Source organism: Loxodonta africana, chromosome 21 (genome assembly GCF_030014295.1).
Source record: "Loxodonta africana isolate mLoxAfr1 chromosome 21, mLoxAfr1.hap2, whole genome shotgun sequence".
NCBI classification, from domain to species: Eukaryota; Metazoa; Chordata; class Mammalia; order Proboscidea; family Elephantidae; genus Loxodonta; species Loxodonta africana.
Window position 1 is genome coordinate 22,466,501 of NC_087362.1, and position 23,982 is coordinate 22,490,482.

A 23,982-nucleotide genomic window follows, 5' to 3' on the forward strand; every position below is an offset into this window, starting at 1 on the left:
AGGCCGTTGTCATCAACCTTCCCCAGCTGAGGAGTTTCTCAGCACAGGGACCCCACGTCCAAAGGACACACGATTTTTCTGGCCCTTGGGTCTTGGTGGTATGAGGTCCCTATGTTTCTCTGCTTGCTTCTCTCTTTTATATCTCAAAAGAGATTGGCTTACAGTCTTATAGATTGAGTCCTGATTCATTAACAATACTGCTACGGATCCCATCTCAAAAACATCATAGAGATAGGATTTACAAAAGATAGGAAAGTCACATCAGCTGAAAAACTGGTGGACAATCGCACAATACTAGGAATCATGGCTTAGCCAAATTGATACACATATTTTTGGGTGACAAAATTCAATCCATGACAAGCAGTCTCCTCTTAACCTCGATTCACATCTACACAGTGCCAACTGTTTGCAACCTGGCTTCTGCCACCACCACATTATTGAAATCATGGATAAAGCCAAAACATTAAGACTAATTGTCTTTTCTCATTGTTCATCAGCCTTACCTTTCATTCAGCAACGTGTACGTTTTCTTGTATTTTCTGGGACATGGTATTTTCCACACACCCACGAAAGATTCCTTTGGGTTTCTTTCTCTGGTTCATTTTCCTCTTGCTTTTCTCCCTCCATGCTGACATTTTCCCCAAGATTCTGTTTCTACCACTCACAGAGATTGCACTTACTTGCTGTATTTCAACAATAACCTCGATGTTTCACTATCTCAACAGCTACTGTGCCCACATTTCCAATTTTCTTAAAAACTCTTTAAATGTCATTCTGAAACCTCAAGTCCAATATAAACAAAATCAAAATTGTCATCTCTCTATAACCTGTATCACTCTAACCTCAGATGAAATCATTCTTTTCCTTTGAAACATTTTCTAACTAAAATGTTTGTACGTAAACTTGGTCAAGAGACTAATGGCCACTTCTCCCCTACTTACATCCTGTCTAAGCAACACAGGACCTCTCTGATAAACTAGACATACCTGAAATTGCCCCACCTCTGTGCATTTTTCAGGTTTTTTCCTATCAACTCCTGAAGACAGGTCTCTAAGCCACCTCCTTTATAAAGATTTTTTCTATTATTTTGATCTATTAATAGTATTTTTCTTTTATCAAAACTAATATATATTTATCGCATAAAATTTGGAAAACATAAAAGCAAATGAAAGATAATTAAATCACCTAAAATACTACCATCTAGGAAAAAAGAGGTTGAGATGTATTTTTGTAGTCTGTTTTCTGTACAAGCAGAGAACAACAGGAGCCCTGGTGGCACAGTGGTTAAGAGCTTGGCTGCTAAATAAAAAGTCAGCAGTTTGAATCCACCAGCTGCTCTGTGAAAAAGTAATATCTGTATTATAGATTTATTGTGTGGAATAAATAAAATATTAAAATTAACATAGATTGTTGTATATAAGCATGGAACATATGTTAGCTTTTTCCCATTGAATATTTTAATGTTATTAAATAATCATGTGTTGTTTTTAATGGCTCTACAGCATTCCGTTGCATGACTGATAACAAGTATTTATCTTTTACTGGACATTTAGATTGTTTCTAATTTTTAACAATTACAAATATTACTGAAATTAATACTTTGTGAATGTCTAATAATTATAATTATTGTCAACATTTATTTGCTGCTTAGTGTGTGCCAGGCACTATGCTAAGTACATGCATACTGTCATCCTCACGGAGCCCTAGTGGCACAGTGTTCAGAGCTATGACCACTAACCAAAGAGTCAGCAGTTTCAACCTACCAACTGCTCTTTGGAAACCCTATGGGGCAGTTCTATTCTGTCCTACAGCGTCACTATGAGGTTGAGTAACTTTTGTATCATCAGCAGAAAATGGAGAAGCCAGAGTTTGGACTCAGTTCCTTTGATTACAAAGTCTTTGCTCATAACCGTTTCACATACTGCCTTCTCTAATTATTGGTGAAGATGCATTCTTAAAAAGTAGAATTTTTGAAACTAAAAGTTTTGAGACTATTAACATTTCAAAATGACACTCTTAAAACTCTATACCAATTTATACACCTACAAGCCAAATACGAGTGTGTCTATTTGCTTAGGCACTTGCATTAAGATAACTGTGGCCAAACTGATGGTGAAAAACTGTATATCATTGTTGAGGGTGAATTTTGAAGGCTTTAGTGATTGTTAAGATGGTACTTCAGACAGCACTGAGCGACGTTTGAATCCTTGGCTGCCATGGTGCCCTCCTCCCTGTGAGGTTTCTAAGGCAGGTATGCCTCAGAAATAGTACTAGGTGAGAAAGAGTACTATTTTCTTATTTCTTAGGCCAATGCCCAAGAACCCCCAGTGTTCTGTTTTGGTGATAACAGCTCGGAACACATGGCTCAGGCCAGAAATCTAAGCAGTAATCCCTTTCCCCTCTCACTGGATTTCTGATCTTGAGACCTTATGATGTTTTCGACCTCCATATGAAAGACCAAATTTTAAGAGTTACATTCAGTTATTCATTTGTTCATTCATTCAACAAATTTATTGACATCCACTTTCTGATGGAGATTGCTCTAGGAGCTAGGGATAATGCAGTGAACAACATAGATTAAAATCCCTCTCCTCATTGAGCTTACATTTAGCAGATGAGGTAAACAATAAATGGGTAAGCATATAAATACATAATGCAACTCCCCGTGGTGTTAGGGTTATGGGGAAAGTAAATCAGGGTAAGGCAATAGAGAGTGATATGGGCTTTTATCTTAAGGAGGACCTTACAGAACAGAACAGAGTTTTACATGAGTTGACAATATGCATACTTTAATATATGGTGGTCTTGCCACTAGTTAATGTAGCCCCATCAGTGCCTTTGAATTTGACCAAAAAGTTAAGTTACTTTTTCTCCCTTAAAAGAGAAGAGCTAGGAAGAGTTTACACAGAGAGATAAAGCTTACACGAGAAAAGAAGAGTTCAGCAGAGTGCCTGCTACATTTATTTTAATTCATATTGCTTCAATTATTTGTGAGATTAAATATTTCCATATGTTTATTAACCATTTTTATTTGCATGTGTGTGCGTGTGTGTGTGTGTGTGAGACATGTCTATCATGGAGTCTTCCTTGATGACCCCAACCAAAAGTGATTTAATCTTACTTGGAATTTAAATGGGATTTGTTTTTATTTTTTCATTGTTGTAAATATATATGTAACAATTGCCATTATTTGCACCTCTTTTTACCCTTATCGTACTCTGCCTAGTATTAGAAATAATTTTGTGTTTGTCCTATCTTGAGTATGTAAATTCCTTGTGGTCCGAAATTATTTTATTAACCTTTGCATTATTGTTTTTACCTAGCTTAGTATGTTGTATGTGATAGGAGTTCAATAAATACTTCCTGAGTTAGTCTGAACCATCAGCAGACAAGGCTCTGATCTCAGATAGCCTAATATATAGTCTTATCCAAGTTTTTATGTATTTTTGCTTTATTCTATTATATGAGTTTAATAATAGTTTGTGTCCTGTGACAAATTATAGGCCACAGGAAAAACTGCCACATCATTTTAATTTTCCTTCCCCTCCCCCCCGCCCCATTACCTGAGGCTTTATGCAGAGCATTATAAAGTCAAGAAGACAATATAACTGAGTCCTGTGAAGTCGGAGGAGCCCACACAGAGCAAGTTAAACATGGTGGGGCTAGAACTAAATTAGCAACCAAAGTTCCAGAGACAGAGGAGGTCAAAGGATGCAAAGTAGCACATAAAGACAGCTTATACAGCTCCCCTTCAGGTGCTGAATTATCCCAGATGATCAGAATTCTGATGCTGGCATCAGAGATCAAGCAAGCAAACCTAGTGCATAAATATTGCAATTTGGAAAAGGCCTTTTTCTATTCCTGTTACACAAAAGAGCCTATCGTTAAAAAATAGCTAGCTATTCCTTGCCAGATAGGCAATCTGTCTCTCCTGAAGCAACATCCCCAGACCCAGCGCCATTGAGTCGATTCATAGGCTCCTCAATATTCTAAGCATAAAAAAAAAAATTTTTTTTAGACTCTCAGAAATGCAGAATCAGTCCTTTTAGCGTTGTAAGATACCTAGTGCCCAAACACTTGTTTTCAGAGCAGAAACCTGAAGCCCAGAATGTTTATGTGTGGCTTGTCAAAAATTGCAGCTACTAAATAGAAGAGTCAGGGCGGTAGCTGGCATGGGGCTTCCAATTCCCTGCCCAGAGCTTTTAATAACATCCCTTGTAAATATCATGTGTCTCCTTGAGCCTCTTTGGTAATGGCTGTGAGACAAGTTGCCTGGAACCTGGCCCTTACCATTCCAAGCCCACACTAACACCCCTAACCTCAGGGCAATGCCTTCTCAACCAAGCCCCCCTCCCATTAAAAGACAAAGATTTATAAGGAACATGGTTAGATCAAAGACTCATTCATGGCTTCTCCCAAGGAAGAGCATGACCCACCAAGCTACAGAAATACCAGGGAATCTATAAGTGATCACACTGACATTAGCAACTCTTAAAGGTTGGCTGAGAAGTTCAGGGGACAGTGAGTTGACGTTAATGATGGTGAAATAATCTGGAAAATGTTATTGAGAAAGGTGGCACAACTTGAAGAATATAACCAATATCACTGACTTGTACCTGTAGAAATTGTTGAACTGGCATATGTTTTGTTGTATATATTTTCACCAAAAGAAAAAAGAAATACCAGGGAGTGTGTGTGTCACATTCAAGTCCTTGGTGACCACAGGGGCTGCCCTGACAGGGCTCCATAGCAGGAGTGGGATGCATAGCTCTCAAGTTGTTTTTCTTGTCAAAGAGAATGCCAGAAGAAAGTTCTTCCATGGCCAGAATTCACCCAACCCAGAGTATTGGTGCTTTTCCTGGGATCCTGAAATATTATCCTCAAGCTAGAGCTAGGTCCTAGTACCCATACTCTGCAAACAGGACTGCAACCAGGCCATTGGCTTTTTTATCACAGCTCAAATTTAGGAGACTGGATGCTTTCTTGCTCAGAGATGTCAAAATCGTCACTATCCGTTAATGCCTGTGTACTCATATTCTCTCTCCAAAATGATGTTCCCAATCAGTAGTTTTGAATTGTTCCTCCATCAAGGATTAAAAGAATGTACATTTGCTATAAAGCTCTGCCTGTGTTAAGTACTGTGTACTGTGTGGGACACTAGCATATACAAAATACAGAGAGCTCACCATCTTCTTCTACTCATAGAACTAAGATTAGGTAACAAAGCAGTCTGAACATTTTATACAAATAAAAGATTTATTTTAGGTAGCTGTTTTTGTCGGTAGTTGCCATCAAGTCAACTCCAACTCATGATGACTTTACATATCACAGAACAAAATATTGCTTGGTCCTGTACCATCTTCATGATCATTGATATGTTCGAGTCCGTTTTTGTGCCTGAGGAATTGCTTAGGAATAATTAATGTGCTCCCTTGCGAGATCTAAGAAATACTCTGATAATCTAAAAAATAGAATATATGTAATGATTCATCTTTACGTACAGTCTCACCACAGTAAAAGAAAAACAACATACCAGTATGAGTATTCATCAAAATAGCATGTTTTAAAAACCTTCTGTTTTAATTGCCCAATGGTCAATTTCCTAGACTATTCATGTGGGTCAGTACTAGTTTAGTGAAACAAAGTATGAGCAAAAAATAAGTGAAGATATAAAAAACAAGTGAGAAAGGAAGCCATCAGATCAGGCATTTTTGACCTGATAAAGGTCTAGATGTCATATTCATACTGCACTAAAAATATGAAGCACTGGAGTAACCAAAATCCCTCTTTGAAAAATATAGTGGACACTGTATACTGCATTTACAATAAAGAATTACAAATATTATTTTTAAATATAAACATAAGAATATTGGGATAATATCTAAACTGTATTAATAAATATGACATCATAAAAGATCTGTTTAAATATCTATCTACCTGGATAATTGTGTTGAAAAGCATTCAAATAGTTAAACATAGGTATAAAAAAACAAAACAAAACCTGTTGTGGTCTAGTCGATTCTGACTCACAGAGGCCCTATAGGACGGAGTAGAAATGCCCCACAGAGTTTCCAAGGAATGCCTGGTGGACTGGAACTGCCGGCCCTTTTGGTTAGCAGCTGTAGCACTTAACCACTAGGCCACCAGGGTTTCAGAAACTAAAACTGATGTTGGACCACTCTTATTAACTACTTGCATTATGCAGATAACACAACCTTGCTTGATGAAAGTGAAGAGGACTTGAAGCACTTACTGACGAAGATCAAAGACCACAGCCTTCAGTATGGATTACACCTCAACATAAAGAAAACAAAAATCCTCACAATTGGACCTATAAGCAAGATCATGATAAATGGAGAAAAGTTTGAAGTTGTCAAGGCTTTCCTTTTACTTGTATTCTCAATCAACACTCATGGAAGCAGCAGTCAAGAAATCAAACTATGCATTGCATTGGGCAAATCTGCTGCAAAAGACCTCTTTAAAGTGTTGAAAAGCGAAGATGTCACCTCGAAGACTAAGGGGCACCTCACCTAAGCCATGGTGTTTTCAATCGCTTCATATGCATGTGAAAGCTGGACAATGAATAAGGAAGACTGAACAAGAATTGATGCCTTTGAATCATGGTGTTGGCAAAGAATATTGAATATATCATGGGCTGCCAAAAGAATGAACAAATCTGTCTTGGATGAAGTACGACCAGAGTGCTCCTTGGAAACAAGGATGGCAAGACTACATCTCACATACTTTGGACGTGTTATCAAGAGGAACCAGTCCCTGGAGAAGGACATCATGCCTGGTAAAGTAGAAGGTCAGTGAAAAAGAGGAAAACCCTCAATGAGATGGATTGACACAGCGGCTGCAACAATGGGCTCAAGCATAACAACAATTGTGACAATGGTGCAGGACCAGGCAGTGTTTCCTTCTGTTGTACATAGGGTTGCTTGAGTCGGAATTGACTCGACGGCACCTAACAACAACAATCTATTTCAATTCATGAAAAGGCTACAAAGACCTGCTGTAATTTCTCCCTAAAATTAAAATTTAAAAAAACTCCTGTGAAAATCCAGCAAAAAGTCAGTGGTAATGAAAATATGCATGTGTGATTTTGTTAGGAATAAATCCTGATCTGATTTTAGAAATCTGGGGCATGTATTACTGTTATTGGGATTATTTGTTATTTTAATGTATACTATTTTTAAGATTTAGACTTCAAAATTGATTTTTTTTTTCTTTTTTTTGCTGCTCCCAAGAATCCCTTAAATAAGATGAGGAAACATTTATTAAGTAATACTCCAGTGTCCTGAAAGCCAGAACATACCAAAAGATTTAATTTACCTTTTGACAAAGTGAATTACAGTGGTCATGACCAACTCCAACTCCAGTGCCTAAGTCCTTCGCTAATATAAATTTAACATGCAGGGAGACAAAACTACCCTCTTACTATCAAATCTCAAAGTAATGCATTGTGGAATTGTTTGTAAATAATGTGTGCCAATACATTTATTTTAGGTAGTTGTTGATGTGCCAAAGAATTAATTCTTCTCCCTAAGGTCCTTAATTTAGAGAAAATTTCAATAATAAGATGCATAGCAAATATCTTTATGATCTTCTGTTTCTTCATATTTCCTCCCCTTTAAATACAGGCCATTTCAAAGTTAATTTTTCCAATTTGCAAACTTCATGAACTGACTTTCCAAATATTATATTTGTTAATCTTAACTAGCCTTCACATTTTACGAGAAGTGATTAAAAAAAAATTGTTTTCGTATACATAGATGGCATTTCGTCTTCTCTTGAAAATCGTCAAAGAATAAACAGCAAGTTCAACACTACACTTACCACACGTGAGTTGATCTTAGCTGTCTCTTTACAGATTGTACCTGAGAGTGACTTTCTTTATTCCTCCCTAATATTTCCTGTTGTGTATGAAATGACTCATTTAGTCTTTTTGGCATTCCTGCATTCTTTTCCTGCCCCAAGGACCAGTGGAGGCTGGCTCCATCTGGGCTTCCTCGGGGCATCCTGCATGATCAGAATGTCAAGGCCAGCAGGGCTCCAGTATCATTTACCCTTTATGAGCTATTGTTCCCACCAGCTGTACTGTTGTTTTAGGTTGTCATCTAAACAGCATGTCAGATTTATGGCTAACTCAATGGCCCTAAGCCACAGTAGCAACAGCCTTATAAGAGAATATCTTTTAAGAAATCATAGAGCTGGTCATAAGTTGCTGCCTAAAAAATCTGCCAGACTGCATTACAAGCACTTTGAAAATTAAAATCAAAATGATACTGCTTACCTGTCATCTGGGATTGATTTGAACAAGAGTGATATGCACGGATTAGAATAGGGGAGGTCAGAGATATGGCACAAGTCTGACACAGATGTCTCAAAGTTATAAGAAGATAACCATATTGTTACTTTTGAACAACAGTCTACAACCAAGAAGGGCAACTTTGAGTTGTTATTTTTTCAATCATCTGAGGGCAGGGGGGTTTGTCATTATACCAGAGAGGTGGGTGTCTTACCAGTGATCCTCCTGGTGCAGATGGATTAGACCAAATGAGTAGGTTGTCAAGGGTAAGGCTAAGGGAGCCCTTAAGGGAAATAGCACTCCTTTCCTTGGGCTCATATAAAATTCAATGGGGGGCAAGGGAAAGATGATAAGACAGAATGCTACCCAGAACAAGTGCTCGCTTCAGTGCCACAATCTCCATCTCTCAAGCATCTGAAAGTACATTTTACGAGTAGAAACAACATCTGGTTCCTGAACCATAAAATGGGAAAGTAGATGACTAGGAGATAAAGTACCTACTGAGTTAAATGGCGTCCGAAGGGTTCCTGATATCTAATGTAAGACATATTTTTAACCAACTAGTTTTCTTGTTTTGTTCTATGACTTGTAGTCAATGAAAAATAGTTAACCATTCACTATGTTTTATCATGTTTATGAGTTCTACTTGACACTGAGCAGAAATGTGGACTATAATCAAACTCCTTAGCATGACTTTTAAGATCCTTCATAATTTGACCCCTGCTTACAGCTTTACTTCTTTCCCTACTTTCCCCACCAGCTCCAGTCAATTTGGAGCATTTACAGGTTAGAAAGTGCTGTGCTGGTGTTAGCTTACAGCACAAAGCACCACTCCTGTCTTCAAGGAAATTATCAGGAGTTTTTAAAATGCAGTAAGAGCCACATGTGCACAAGCACAGGACACCTAATCCAGTCTTGGGATCATTTAAAACTACCTAGAGAAAATGTCTAAAGCAGCATCTGAAGGCGCACTAATGGTTAAACAATTGGTTGTGTGAACAAGCATTCTTGGCAGCGGAAATACCCTGTGCAAATGCCTGGAGTTCAGGAGTGCTTTACAAACATTTCAAGCATTCTTTGGTTTATCCATAGTTTCAATTTGTTCATGGTATCTAACTGCCAATTATTGTGGGTAAATTTGAGATGAGTTCCCAGTATGAGTTTTTTCTCCCTAGGTTCTCCTAAGTTTCACAAGTTTACATGTCCAAATCAATTATATGAAAACAAGAAACAAGGCTGCAAAAATTAAGACTGGAATGATATGTATCTTGTTTTGTGAATCACTGTCCCCCAGGTACAGAATTCTTCCCTAAACTGTGATGTCTAGCCCCTTGTATCTGTCAATTGGTTTATTCCATTAACTGTTCAGATTGTTCTCACTCCTCATTAGTCTGAAGGTATGTGGTCTCCATGAAAGATAAGGCCTAAAAGCAAACTTGGCTTTAAGCAGCTGTTTCGCCTCCATAACCTTTTGTATTTCATATAACTCAGCCTCACTGGTCTTCCTGACAATATCCTCATTCAAAAACACAAAAGCAAAGTGGGAACAATGTTATCAACCATGTGGGCTAAAAGTATGGCATCTCTCCACCTCCACGTTCACCTGACCCTTCTCTTTTATTATCCCTTGGCCTCATTTCCAAGTCCTTCTAGGCATCCTTGACGCTACTAGAAAAATATCTTGGATAAAAACTTGGCAGAATAAGGTCCCTCTTTTTTTTTTTTTTTTTAGTGAAATATACTGTGCAATCCACATATGTGTTCAGAAAATAAGTAGCCAGAACTAATTTCACATATATCGTAGTGGTACCACATCTGTTCTTCATAAATGTCTATTAAGGAGGAGAATTAGTTTGGAGTTGGCCCAGAGACCTAGAAACTCCTGAGTGTTCAATTCCTAGCTATTTCTTTTAACTTACAATGTGATGTCTCACCTATATTTTCCACTTTTGGCACTCAATTTTCCTCTTCTTCAGTGGTCTACTGATCTCCATCTCTCTCTTCCTGATTTCTGTGTATGGTTTTCACTGATTTTGATGGATGTTCAGTTTAGAGGGAAAAAAGACATAAACACGCATGAAAAACAATAGAGCTCTTTCTGGTTTGCAAAACTATTTGATTGAAGTCAGGATATGAGGTATAAATATTGTCTATGTAAGTCTATTTTGAATGCCAAGATCTGGTGTTAAAATATTCCCATATTTTTACCTGTTACTCTTGGCAATTATTTTATCCTCCAAAAGATAAAATACCATTTTATAATGCTAGAAATTTTTGCTGGGAAATATCAACAGCCTTCAATTTAGTTTTTAAAATAAATTCGTTCTCTAAGGCTCCAAATAAAGACATAAAGACAGAGCAGTCATTTTTTTAGTCTGTACAGTAATTCTGGTTCTAATTACCTTCACATGTTACCTCATTTAAAAAAATAAAGGTAAAAACTTTAATAAAAATGAAAATCAGTGGCAATGCTTTTCCTCAGTAGAGTTCAAAGAAATCTATAAATATTGCTTCAACCATTTCTGATGTTCTAATTTAAAACGATGCATCATGCAAGAGTTACAAACAATTGTTTCTCATAAAATTACTTCCCAGACAAAGTTTAGCATCAGCTATTATAAGTCATTTCCTTTGTTTTCTGAATCATTTGGAGAGTAGCTACGCGTCTGTGCATAACTGATTGACCTAAATTACTTTAACTTCTGATTCATCACACCCCCATCCTATTTTTATATTTAGCTACATTTTATCCCCAAGTTTCAATGTCAACATAAAGCAGAGTCATGCCCAAATAGCCTTCAACCTATAGCTTCATTGTTTCCCTAATACTGCTATTCTCTTCCTCAAAGAGAGATTCGCATCTTTTCTCCTCCAAAATTTCTCTTATTTTTGAGTTCTAAACTATGTGGTTATATCACGTAACTACACAGGATCTTAAAGCTGGGGAGAAATGTCAAGGTTGACTAGTTCAACCTCCTAATTAATGCAAGAATAGCTTTTTAAACCCCCTGGCAGGTAATTCAGGCCCTGAAGAGTTCCAGGACAGAGAACCCATTAATCCACAAAAAAGCCCATTTCTTATATTCCCAAATTAAGGCTTTTACTTGCTCTTTTCGATGCCTGAATGAGAACAACTTTCCATCACATCTTGGCCTGCCTTGCTCACTGATACACATCCAGGTCTCTGCTTAAATGTCACCTTCTCAGAGAGGCCTTCCAGTCACTCTCTATTCCCTTATCCTCCTTTCTCTTTTTTCATAAGCTGCATTAAGTTTGCTTATTGGTTGATTCCAATGCAGCACTAGAATATAAGGTCCAAGAAAACATGAACTGTGTTTGCTGTTCCTGTATCCCCGGACCCTAAAATAACGTCTGGGACATAGGGTTGTTGTTGTTAGTTGCCATCAAGTCAGCCCCCTACTCACAGTGACATCATATATTCGGAAGAAATGCTGCCCAGTCCTGGGGCATCGCCATGATCTGTTTCAGATCAACCTGTTGTGGTCAATAGAGTTGTCATTGCCTGATTTTCAGGATTAGGTCAGCAGGACTTTCCTCCTAGTCCATGTTAGCCTAGAAGTTCCACTAAAACCTGTTCAGCATTATCACAAAATGGAAGGCTCCACTGACGTGTATTGGTGATGGTTGTGCATGAGGTGCATTGCCTGGGAACTGAACCCAAATCGTCCACATGGGAGGCAAGAATTCTACTACTGCACGGCGGGTACCAGAAACATGAATATTGAGCTAAAATGGCATCCCTGTTACGTCCACCCATTGGTCCAAGCTCTCTTTTATGGAACCACATTACAGCTACCATTCAAATATTTGGAAATAGTTTTCATACCCCTTCCTTTCAGATCTGTAGTCCGTCAACCAGTAGAGTACATTTTCAAGAGCATGATATTACAACATAATTTTAACATTTCAGACCAAATGACCAGAGAAGTGAATTTGAGGAACAAGACCTGGAGCTTATAGATATTGGAGATAATACTGTGATTTGGGAATAAGACACGGAAATGGAGAGTTGGAAGGAAATTCAGACAGTGGACAAGGAGTGTTATAAATGAAAATGGAGCCCTGGTGGCACAGTGGTTAAAGCACTCAGCTGCTAACCAAAAGGTCGGTAGTTTGAACCCATCGTCAACTCTATGGGAGAAAGATGTGGTAGTCTGCTTTCATAAATATTTGCAACTTGGAAACCCTATGGGGCAGTTCTACTCTGTCTTATAGTGTCACTGTGAGTTGGAATCGACTTGATGGCAGTGGGTTTGTTTTTGTTTTATAAATGAAAAGAATTAGTGCAATTCTTTGGTGCAGTAATCTAAATTCCAACATGTAGGAATAGCTAGTAAATTAATTTTTTCTCAATTAAAGTTTTTCATTTTACTTGGAGAATTAATCTCTGTCTTAGTTATCTAGTGCTGTTATGAGAGAAATACCATAGGTAGATGACTTTAACAAAGAAAAATTTATTCTCTCACAGTTTAGGTGGCTAGAAGTCTGAATTCAAGGTGCCAGCTCCAGCGGAAGACTTTCTGTTGGCTCTGGGGGAAGGTCCCTGTCATCAATCTTCCCAGGTTGAGGAGATTTTCAGTGCAGGGATCCCAGAGTGTAGGTCAGGGCACGAAGAAACCTAAGGCATATTCTTACCTGGCTGTCTCAGGCCTCTTCACCCAGAACTCAAGCCGGTCCCGAGGTCCTAGTGAATGTGAGTATTTGTCTTCCACAGAGCTGCTTGACAGGCACATCTTTCCCATTATTTCATCCTCAAAAGGTCTTCCTCCCTTAATCACCACTTCTCTCTTTTCTATTAAAAACAACTTGTACTAAAGTCAGAAATAACATCTACTTAGACAAAATCATGGTGGAGTGGCAGTTAAGTGCTATGGCTGCTAACCAAATGGTCGGCAGTTTGAATCCACTAGGCACTACTTGGAAACCGTATGGGACAGTTCTACTGTGTCCTGTGGGGTTGCTTTGAGTTGGAATTGACCCAACGGCAGCGGGTTTCGTTTTTTTTTTTTTCCCTACTTAGAAGGAGCCTTGGCGATGCAGTAGTTAAAGCACTCGGTTACCAACTAAAAGGTTGGCAGTTCGAACCCACCAGCTAATCCATGGTAGAAAAATGTGATGGTCTGCTTCCATGAAGATTTACAGCCTTGGAAACCATGTGGGGCAGTTCTGCTCTGTCCTATAGGGTCGCCAAGAGTTAGAATCAACTCGGCTACAGTGGGCTTGGTTTTGGTTTAGATTCTACTTAGAGATCTCTCAAATTGTTGGCAAGTGCCTGTCTCCTGCTTTGCAAGACACTACTCTATATATTTTATAGCTGTGTTCTAGATATGCAACTTCATATTTACTTAGATAAATTGATGAAGATGGCCTTCAATGACATTTTTCTTATCCAAGAGTTAGTTTTAGATATTCTGACAATGCCCTACAATATTTTTACATAAACCGGGACAATACTTAGGATCCATGATAGAACATGATTTCTAGTTAAGAATCCATCTCCAAAAGTAGCTACTTTACAGTGGGCCCATTCAAAGAACTAAATCAGTCCTCAAAATTGAAGTTGTCACTACAATGTTCAGTGAAGTTTATTATCTCACAGTTTTCAGGAATCCAGCACAAGTTTGCAGGGTCAGGGTCTCACAACTCTACAGTCAAAGTGTCAGCCAAGGATACAATGTCCTATGAGGCTTGGGGCCTCTTTCCAGGCTCTGTTTTTGTTGCCATGATTTAGTTCCTTTTGCTTATAGGACTAAAGTTCCTGCTTTCTATCATCTGGGGCTTCTCTCAGTTTCTTGAGGCCACCCACTGTTTCCTGCCGCATGACCTTCTTTATGATATGGCTGTTTGCCTCTTCAAAGCTGGCAACAGCGTGGCTTTCTTGCTTTGAATCTCTCCCTCCAGTGTGCTAAGACAGGGTCTTATATAACATACTGTAATCATGAGAATGACGATCCCATCATACTAACAGGTCCCTCCCACAATCAAGCAGAGGAGATTATACATGGCATGCATACCTGGGGAGGAGGGAGTATCCCAGGGGCCATCTTAGAATTCTGCCTACCACAATGGTTCAGGCAACAGTTGCTTCTTATGTAAGAGACTTAGGTCATCCATTTTCTCTGTTGTTGTCACAGTAGACAATTAATTGGTTTGAGAAAGTCACAAATGCCCCAACAATGTGACGTTAGTAGAATGTTTAAATTATCTGTAAGAGGCTTATATTAAAACAATTGTTCACTCTATTTTAGAAGTCCACAGAGAAACAACATTCAACAACTTAATCACTGTACACCAAATTCTGCCTCAAGACTACAGCATCAACTCCTGCTGGCCTGCCCTAAAAATTCCAAACATGTCCTTGCTGGCCCAACAATTTCATAAGCCAATCCCTTAAATGAGTATGTATTTATATGTCTACATCTGTCTCCTATGGGTTCTGTTTTTCTGCAGAACACTATCTACCATTACGTACACAGGAAACTTAGTAGGAAGAGAGTGTGATTCAGCACCAATTTCCCAGGTATTACCAAGAAATACTCCTGTGAGTCAAAATTGACTTAATGGCAATAGGTTTGGTTTGGTTTTGATACCAGAAATAACAGAGTAGTAGCATCATCTTAAAAAAAAAAAAAGTCACATTCATATTTGAGCCTTAAATCAAATACTGACGTTTTCTTTTCATTAATATTTTCTAGCTTGTATAGTTGGTGACAATTCAGTGTTCACTGAGAATTCTGGCAGTTTTTCTCCTCTTTTTGGGTTTTGGAGGCTCTCTCTCTACCATGGGATTTATAGCTCTCAGAAATCTCATTCCAGTAGAGTTCTGTGGGGACTCAGGAGCCAGAGATGGTCCTGGCCACAGCTCCAAGAAGAGCCTGTTTTGCTGGCATTGTTCTTGGCTCTTCAGGAACTTCTCAACAGTGTCCAGCATTCTCTGGCAGTATTCATGTGTATCCAGTCCTCCTGAGAGTTTATGTAGCCAGTGCTCCTGCACTATTATAAGCTTTCTTTAATGTCTTTGGCTCTTTGGGTGGCTGTAGATCAAAAATTGACTTTAGAATTCTCCTATTGGTTGTCTGGCTCTACGCTAATCCTGAGCATACGTCTTTTACTGCATACTTAGACAAATCACAGATTCTGAATCTCTGTCTTTAGGGATGTGTGATTCTTGATTTTTTTAATGTGTTTTTTTCCTTTTGAGGTGGTTTTGCAATTTATGTTTAAAATTTCAGAGGGAAAAGTTAGAGGAACATTGAAAATAATATAAGCATACTTGTCCATGAATAAAAAATATTCTGGGAGAATATATAAGAAACTGTCAACAGCTGTTGCCTTTGGAGAGAAAGGCCAGAGAATTGGGAATGGAAGAAGACAAGCGTGCTAGTGTGAATCTGTGTGAATTGGAGATAAAATGACACACCACCACCCCTTCTGCAGCAAAGAGAAGTTCTTTTCCCTTCAAATAAAACCTTGCAAAGTGCTCTTCTACGTGTTATGAAGATTCAAACATGATACTTCACTCCATTTTTGTCATCCAGGAAGAAGAGACAAGGCAGACACATAAACCAATAAGTAGAATTTAGAGCAGTTAATGATTAAATTCAAAATTCTTACTTCTGGCACTAAATGTAGAATTGTTAGAATTACACACTAATTTACTAATACTTAAAATGAAGGTGATTGTGCTAATTACAACTTCCTTTTTGATCAGTGATTCTCAACCAGAAGAGATTTGGCCATCACCACCACCACCACAACCACCACCACACCCACCACCACGACCACCACCACCACCACCACCACCACCACGACCACCACAATGACCACCAGCACCACCACCATGACAACCACCACCACCACCACCCCACCCCCAGAAACATGTGGCAATGTCTGGAGACATTTTTGGTTGTCACAGCAGTGGGGTTGCTACTGACATTCCATGAGTAGAGGCCAGGGATGCTACTACACACCCTACAAACCACAACACAGACCCCCACAGCAAAGAACCATCTGGCCCAACATGTCAAAAATTCCCTGGTTGATAAATGCCTGTTTCTGACGACATTAGATCAAATTGGTTTTACACGTAATATATTATTATTTTCATTCAACAAATAATTGAGTGCCTAGTATATTTCATGGGCACATAAAATGACATTTATGAAAATGTATATCATTTTGCCCACTGACGTTGAGTCAATCCTAACACATAGCAATCCTATAGGACAGAGTAGAGCTGCCCCATAGGGTTTCCGAGGAGTGCCTGATGGATTCGAACTGCTGGTCTTTTGGTTTGGGCACCGTGGTGGTGCAGTGGTTAAGTATTCAACTGTGAACCAAAAGGTCAGCAGTTTGAATATACGAGCCCCTCTTTGGAAATGCTATGGGGCAGTTCTACTCTGTTCTATATGGTAGCTATGAGTCAGAATCAACTCGATAGCAATGAGTTATACGATTATATTATTTTAGTGTCATGAACAGCAAGTGCCACACGGCATAACGTATGCAACAAAAAGTAACTCTTCTACCTGTACTGTACCTCAGTCTGCTTAATGCCCCCTTACTCATGTAAGGTTCATTTTCATGTTTCTATTTTACAGCTTGGTTAAAGTAATGTATCATACCCTTTGTGTTTTACCTTCTAAACCACCTCTAATAAATTGGCCCATGTCTGAGGAAAGCAACTACTCAGAAGCTGGTTTTGAATTCCCTGTTATTGTGAAAACTTACAGGAGGTGATTAGGCTGAGAAGAAAGAAATTAACAGATACATTGCCATGTTCTGATAGAACAGGACTCAGAATACGTATTCTATGGTTTTGCTCCTGGTTTTCTGTGCAGTCTTCTCAGCATAGTATGTCTGCCTTGCCATTCCACAAAAGGATTAAATGCATTTTTTTTCCCATTTGATATATCTCTAAATCCTTTTATCACTTTGAAGACTAAGGTATGTCTGACCCAAGACCTGGTATTTTCAATTGCCTCATATACATTGGGAAGCTGGGCAATGAATAAGGAAGGCTGAAGAAGAATTGATGCCTTTGAATTATAGTGCTGATGAAGAATATTGAATATATCATGGACTGCCAGAAAATGAACATGTCTGTCTTGAAGAAGTACAGCCAGAGTGCTCCTTGGGAGCAAGGATGGCAAGATTTTGTCTCACTTACTTTGGGCATATTATCAGGAGGGACCAGTCCCTGGGGAAGGACATTATGTTTGGTAAGGTAGAGCATCGTGAAAAAGGGGAAGATGCTCTCCCAGACAGAGCTGAAGAAAAATGTAGAACAAAATTCTAACTCACAAAAAAAGACCAGACTTACTGGCCTGACAGAGAAAGGAGAAATTCTAAAGGTATGGACCCCAGACACCCTTTTAGCTCAGTAATGAAGTCATTCACCCTTTAGCCAAAGATTAGACAGGTTCATAAAACAAAATGAGACTAAAGGGGCATACCAATCCAGGGGCAAGACCTAGAAGGTAGGAGGGGACAGGAAAGCTGGTAATAGGGAACTCAAGGCCTAGAAGGAAGAGTGTTGACATGTCGTGGTGTTGTTAACCAATGCCATTAAAAAAAAAAAAAAGTGTACAAAAAACAAAAACCAAAGCTCTCGTGGCATCTTCTATGTTACCACAAACTTTAGGGTGAATGACTCAAATAACCTATTTTATCAACAGAATTACATGTCTGGAAGCTTGGTTTCATAGGAGAATTCCAACTCTGAAGAATATTGCATCATTTAACCATAACCAGTATATACAGCTGCACCTGATTTTTGTGCCTCTTATTAAAATCTTGTTGGAGTTTTTTTTTTTTTTTTTCCAGCTTAGTAGTATAGCAGCTTTCTTTCCATTCATGTAACTCTAAGCTGAGTTTAAGGAAAAAAGAAAAACAGGAAGACCTTCAACAAGATGGATTGACACAGTGGCTGCAACAATGGGCTCAAACAAAGCCTCAATTGTGAGCATGGTGCAGAACCAGGCAGTTTTTCCTTCTGTTGTACATAGAGTCGTTATGAATAGGAACCAACTTGACGACACTTAACAACAACAGCAACTAAAGCCTTTTATTCAACTCTCAAAAAAATAAAATACTATTTTTTTTAAAGGCCGAGTAATGGATTAATATTTTTGTTGGTTTGTTTGTTTGCTTTCCTTTGAAGAGCTTGGATTTACATTCCGGATTGGGATGAATGATGAAAAGATGACTTTTATTCACATTAACCATTGTATATTTGAATTTGATGGACAGATTTCTTAAAAAAAAAAAAAAGCATGTTCTAATTGAGACAGATCAGAATGAAATGCATTGACAGTTGTGCTCCATGCATATTAAGAATTTATGCCTTGATCCACCATACCTTTGAACAGTTTAATATGATATTTGCTAGGAAGAATCTGTTTGATCAATTCATGCTTCTCTGCTGTACAGATAAAAGAGGACCATTTTTTCAATAGTTTAGAGCCATTGACCTGATTAACAATAACTCTGAATCGATAAGTTTAAAATCTAAAACTTCACAGGTTTATTGAAGTCCAAGAAGTTGTGTGCATTTAAGCAAAGATGTCACTTCGAGGACTAAAGTGCACCTGACCCAAGCCATGGTGTTTTCAATTGCCTCATATGCATGAGAAAGCTGGACAATGAATAAGGAAGACCGAAGAAGAGTTGACGCCTTTGAATTGTGGTGTTGGTGAAGAATATTGACTATACCATAGACTGCCAGAAGAAAGAACAAATCTGTCTTAGAAGAAGTGCAACCAGAATGCTCCTTAGAGCCAAGGATGGCGAGACTGCATCTTACATACTTTGGACATGTTATCGGGAGGGATCAGTCCCTGGAGGAGGACACCATGCTTGGCAGAGTACAGGGTCAGCGGAAAAGAGGAAGACCCTCAACGAGGTGGACTGACACAGCGGCTGCAACAATGAGCTCAAGCATAGCAATGATTGTGAAAATGGCACAGGACCGGGCAGTGTTTCTTTCTGTTGTACATAAGAGTCTCTATGAGTCGGAACTGATTCAACAGCACCTACCAACAACAAGTATCGTGTACAAAGAAAATCTGCATAAACATAAAAAAATTACAACTTCATGTCCAATTTTACTCTAAATATTATACCACTGGAAAAATGTTGTTAATCCACATGAAGAAGTTAAAGGGAATAACGAAAGAGTGTAACCCCCAAGCTAGGAGACCCGAGTCTTTTTGTTCAATATGTTTATGACGGTTTCGCTGCGGCCTTGCAATGCTATAAAGTAAAAGGGGAAATTTTTAAAAACCACCTAGAAAAGTTTGTTTGTCTCTGTTGTTTATTTGTTTGCTTGTCTCCTGGGAGCAAGAGATCTTTGAGGTCTTCTGTCAAAATATCAAGAAAAACAGAATTTCCTCAGGGGAAACACGCAAATCCTTTCACCAGCAGAGGGTCAGCAACAAACTAAAAGATGCCAGAGATGTGTGGAGTGGGTAGATTTTCACATGAATGTTGTCAGCATGTATTAGGTGTGGTTAGTAATGGAGAAATACCAGTAGCACAAGAAAAATCGAGCTATTTGCAGGCATAGAACTGAAAAGTAAATGAGAGAATAAAAATACAACCATGTACAGTGTAAAGCTTGGTGGGCTCTGCCTGTAGGGGAAAGAATTGTGCAAAGATTTTACATTCCTGTGGCACACAGCACCTACAGACACAGTAAGAAAGGCAGAGTTCCAAAGGAAAAAAAAGTCAATCACAAATAAAAAGTACAGGACAAAGGGATCATGAATGTAAAAGAATTGGCAGCGAAGATAGCAAACGTTATTTAAGGAACCCTAGAGATTGAACTGGAGAGCTGGTGGTGCAATGGCTAAAAGCTCGGGCTGCTGACCAAAAGGTCGGCAGTTCAAATTCACCAGCCACTCCTTGGAAACCATATGGGGCAGTTCTACTCTGTCCTATGGAGTCACTAGCTATGAACTGGAGTCAACTTGAGAGCAATGGGTTGGTTTGTTTTTTGCTTTTTGTTTTTGGTTTAGAGGTTGAATTAACTTCAAAAGGAACTCAAAAGCACCCTCTAACACACAGAAGACCACAACAATAAATAAATAAGGGTGCATAGGTCACAGAACCAACTTTGAAATATTGGCATAGCCAGTAGGGTTTATACCATTAATAATAATAGGTGGAGAATGGCTATAAACGTCCTGATTAGAAGGGAATGATGAGTTAAAAGCAAATTGACAAGGGTTAGGTTTATAATATTTCTAATTTAGTTCTATATTTAAGTGAAGTTCTGAGTCAATTTGATTATTGGGCTCAAATTATCCTTTTTAATTAAAGCTGTTATCTAAAATCTCTAATCAATTTATCATCTAAAGGAGAAGTGCTTGAGCAGACCCAGCTGATCAAATGGATGTCAGTACTTACCCAGGCTGCTTTTGATTAATTCTGTTTATACGCATACCCAACTATTAGAGATAAAGGGACAGAGAGTTAAATAATCAGCACCTTAAAATGAATGGTAACATGGTAATTTTTTTTTTTTAATTTGATAACCTCCCTGTGTGGAAGGTGGTGAATTCTCAAGCATTCAGATAAGTAAGGCTGATCTGCTTATTCCCATTTCACCCGTGCCCAATTTTCCTTATCTTGTTCGTTAGAGCCAGGAATTGCTGATAACCTGTGTATTATTTCTGGCACAATACTGAGAGCAATATGGAAAAGTTCCATGCTGGTTCTTCACGGCCAGTGGAAGCATTCTCGGACAAATATTTTATATTCCTTCAGGGATGGTTTTACTGCAGTTAGTTAGCCTTTCTCTCATCTAATATTCATTGAGCTAAAACCTGTGATCTACCAGATATCGGACAGTTTTTCCTGCCCACCTGGGATCTGGGATCACATTCTAAAGGCAGCTCTCCCACGTTCCTAAAACTGTAGGTTAAAAAAAAAAAAAATAGGTTAGCCTAATCTAAATGCTATTGAAATTTAGAGACAGAAGTAAATCCCTTCTAAATGGGAAGTCAAGGGAGACATCATGGAAGAACCAGTGCTGGAAGTGCCTAAAAAGGCAGATATAAGAAGGAAACTAATTCCTGTGTATTACACACAGAAAGAATGTAATAACCAGAAGTGCACAGTTTAAGAAGCAAACTTTTAGGTAAAAGTCACTTGAGGATGTCTAGTAAGCAGGATATGTGTGGGAAGGGAAAGCAGAAGAGATAACTCTCTCAAGCCCTCTCCGATCAAGTTTGATTTATATTTAAAAGGCAGTGAAGAGCGAGTGACGACTCCTGAACAATGGAGTGAATTTAATAAAATAAATTTTTAACAGTGTTTTGAGTGAATTGGTAAGGCACTTGCAGGTACAAAATTTACTTAGTAGAACATTTGAACACCCTAGGTATACATAAGGTTTTATTGGAAATGAGAAAAAACAACTAATTTGAAAGTTGCAGATAGCAAGATCATTATTCCTTGTGTGCATGGTACCTAACATATTATAAAGAAATAAAAATGTTTTTGTTGCTAATATGAGACAGTGTTGTCAAGGAAACTTTAGGGATGAATGAATGCTAAATAAAAGGAAAGCAGACTACAAATTTTTAAAATTAGGAAAAAGAGGAGTTATTGGTTCCATCAAGGTCTAATAATAAGCAAGCAAAGATTTAGGAGGTGAATCAGGAAGACAGAACACAGAACAATGAAAGCCAAAGGTCAATCAATACCATGCACTATGGCGTGATTAAGAAGGACAAAGGTTGCTAAGTAGACAATGGATTTTACAAGAAGTTAGCTGGTGACAAGAGAAAAGTAAAGGTGTAATCAGTAGGTAGCAGAAAAAAGGGAGACAGACAGACTTAATTCCTATTTCAAGAAACTTGAAAAGGAAAAAAAAAGAGAGAGAGGCTTTCGTGTAAAAGTAAACAATGAATAAAAAATGGCTTTGACTTTCAAAAAAACAACTGAGGAAGACTGAGGTGAACAGAGAAAACCTAGTGTTCACAGATAATGAAAGCATTAGCAAGACAGCAAGCAACTAGATAAAATTAACAAGATAAAATTTAATAATGACTTTTTTTTTATTTGTTAAGCACTATTTTTTTGTGAAGTATGCTAAATAATGGAGATGTGAAGAAAAAAACAGTTTCTGCCCTCACAGAATTTATAATCACATGGAGAATCTGATAGAACCAACATACAATTATAATGCAATGCAATATGACTTTAATTAAGGTATGTACCAATTATAGCAACAGCAGAGGAGGAACCAAAGTGTGCCTGGGAGAGTTATAGAAGGTGCCATGAATCCATTTTCTCTTTTTTTCTGTTAATAGAGTTCTTATATTGCTTTTGCAGAATCACTTTCACTCAACCAAGTCCACGTGGCTTGAGAATACCGATCTTGTTCTTCAGCTCCAAAATAGGGATATGACCCTGGGCCAGCCAATCAGAATAACACATCCTCCAGTGGTTGACTTGGGAATGGAGAGGTACCCAACCTAGGTTGGTCAAAATCCTCCCCCCCACCCCAAACATTTGTTGAGCCATCAAGAAAGAAACACTTGCTCTTTCGAAGAAAGACTACATATGTTATGAACCAAGTAACCCTTGACCGCAAGGCTTAAATTTTCTAGCACAAGGGAAGTGTCAACCTCGTAATGAAGCCCAACAGTAATAAAAAGCCAACAAAAAAGAGAAGAAAGATAACAAGAAAGACTCCTAATAACATCTTTAAGACCCATAGTTCAAGATAGAGCTAAACCTGTTCTACCCCGAACTTCCAGTTGTATGACTCAAATGAATTGCTTTTGCAAGATAAACAAAGTGGTCCGGTCTAGATCAAAAGGCAGTAAAAAAAAAAAAAGAGAAAGGGGAGTCATATAATTAATATATAGGAAGAATTCATGTGATTGGAGATCACAATAAAAATGGATAGTGAATGTAGTACAAAGAAAGAAGTGATAGAACTAGAAAGAAACAAGGTTATTGTGGTATTGTTGTTGTGCTTGTTAGGTGCCCTCCAATCACTTACGACTCATAGTGACCCTATGTATAACAGAACAAAACACTGCCCAGACCTGTGCCATCCTCAGAAGCATTGTTGTTTTAGCTCATTGTTGCAGCCGTTGTGTCAATCCATCTTGTAAGGGTTGTGTCAATCCATCTTGTTAAGGGTCTTCCTCTTTTTCACTGACCCTCTGCTTTACAAGGCATGCTGTTCTTCTCCAGGGACTGATCCCTCCTGATAACATGTCCAAAGTATGTGAGACAAAATCTTGCCATCCTTGATTCTAAGACGCATTCTGACTGTGCTTCCTCCAAGACAGATTTGCTCATTCTTCTGGCAATCCATGGTATATTCAATGTTCTTCACCAACACTGTAATTCAAAGGCATGAATTCTTCTTTGGTCTTTCTTATTCACTGTCCAGCTTTCACATGCATACGAGACGATTGAAAATGTCATGACTTCGGTAAGGCAACCTAAGACTTCAAAGTGACATGTTTGTTTTCTTAACACTTTGAAGAGATCTTTTGACACAAATTTGCCCAATGCAATGCATTGTTTGATTTCTAGACTGCTGCTTCCATGGGCCTTGATTGTGGATCCAAATAAAATGAAATCCTTGACGACTTCAATATTCTTCTGTTTACCATGATGTTGTT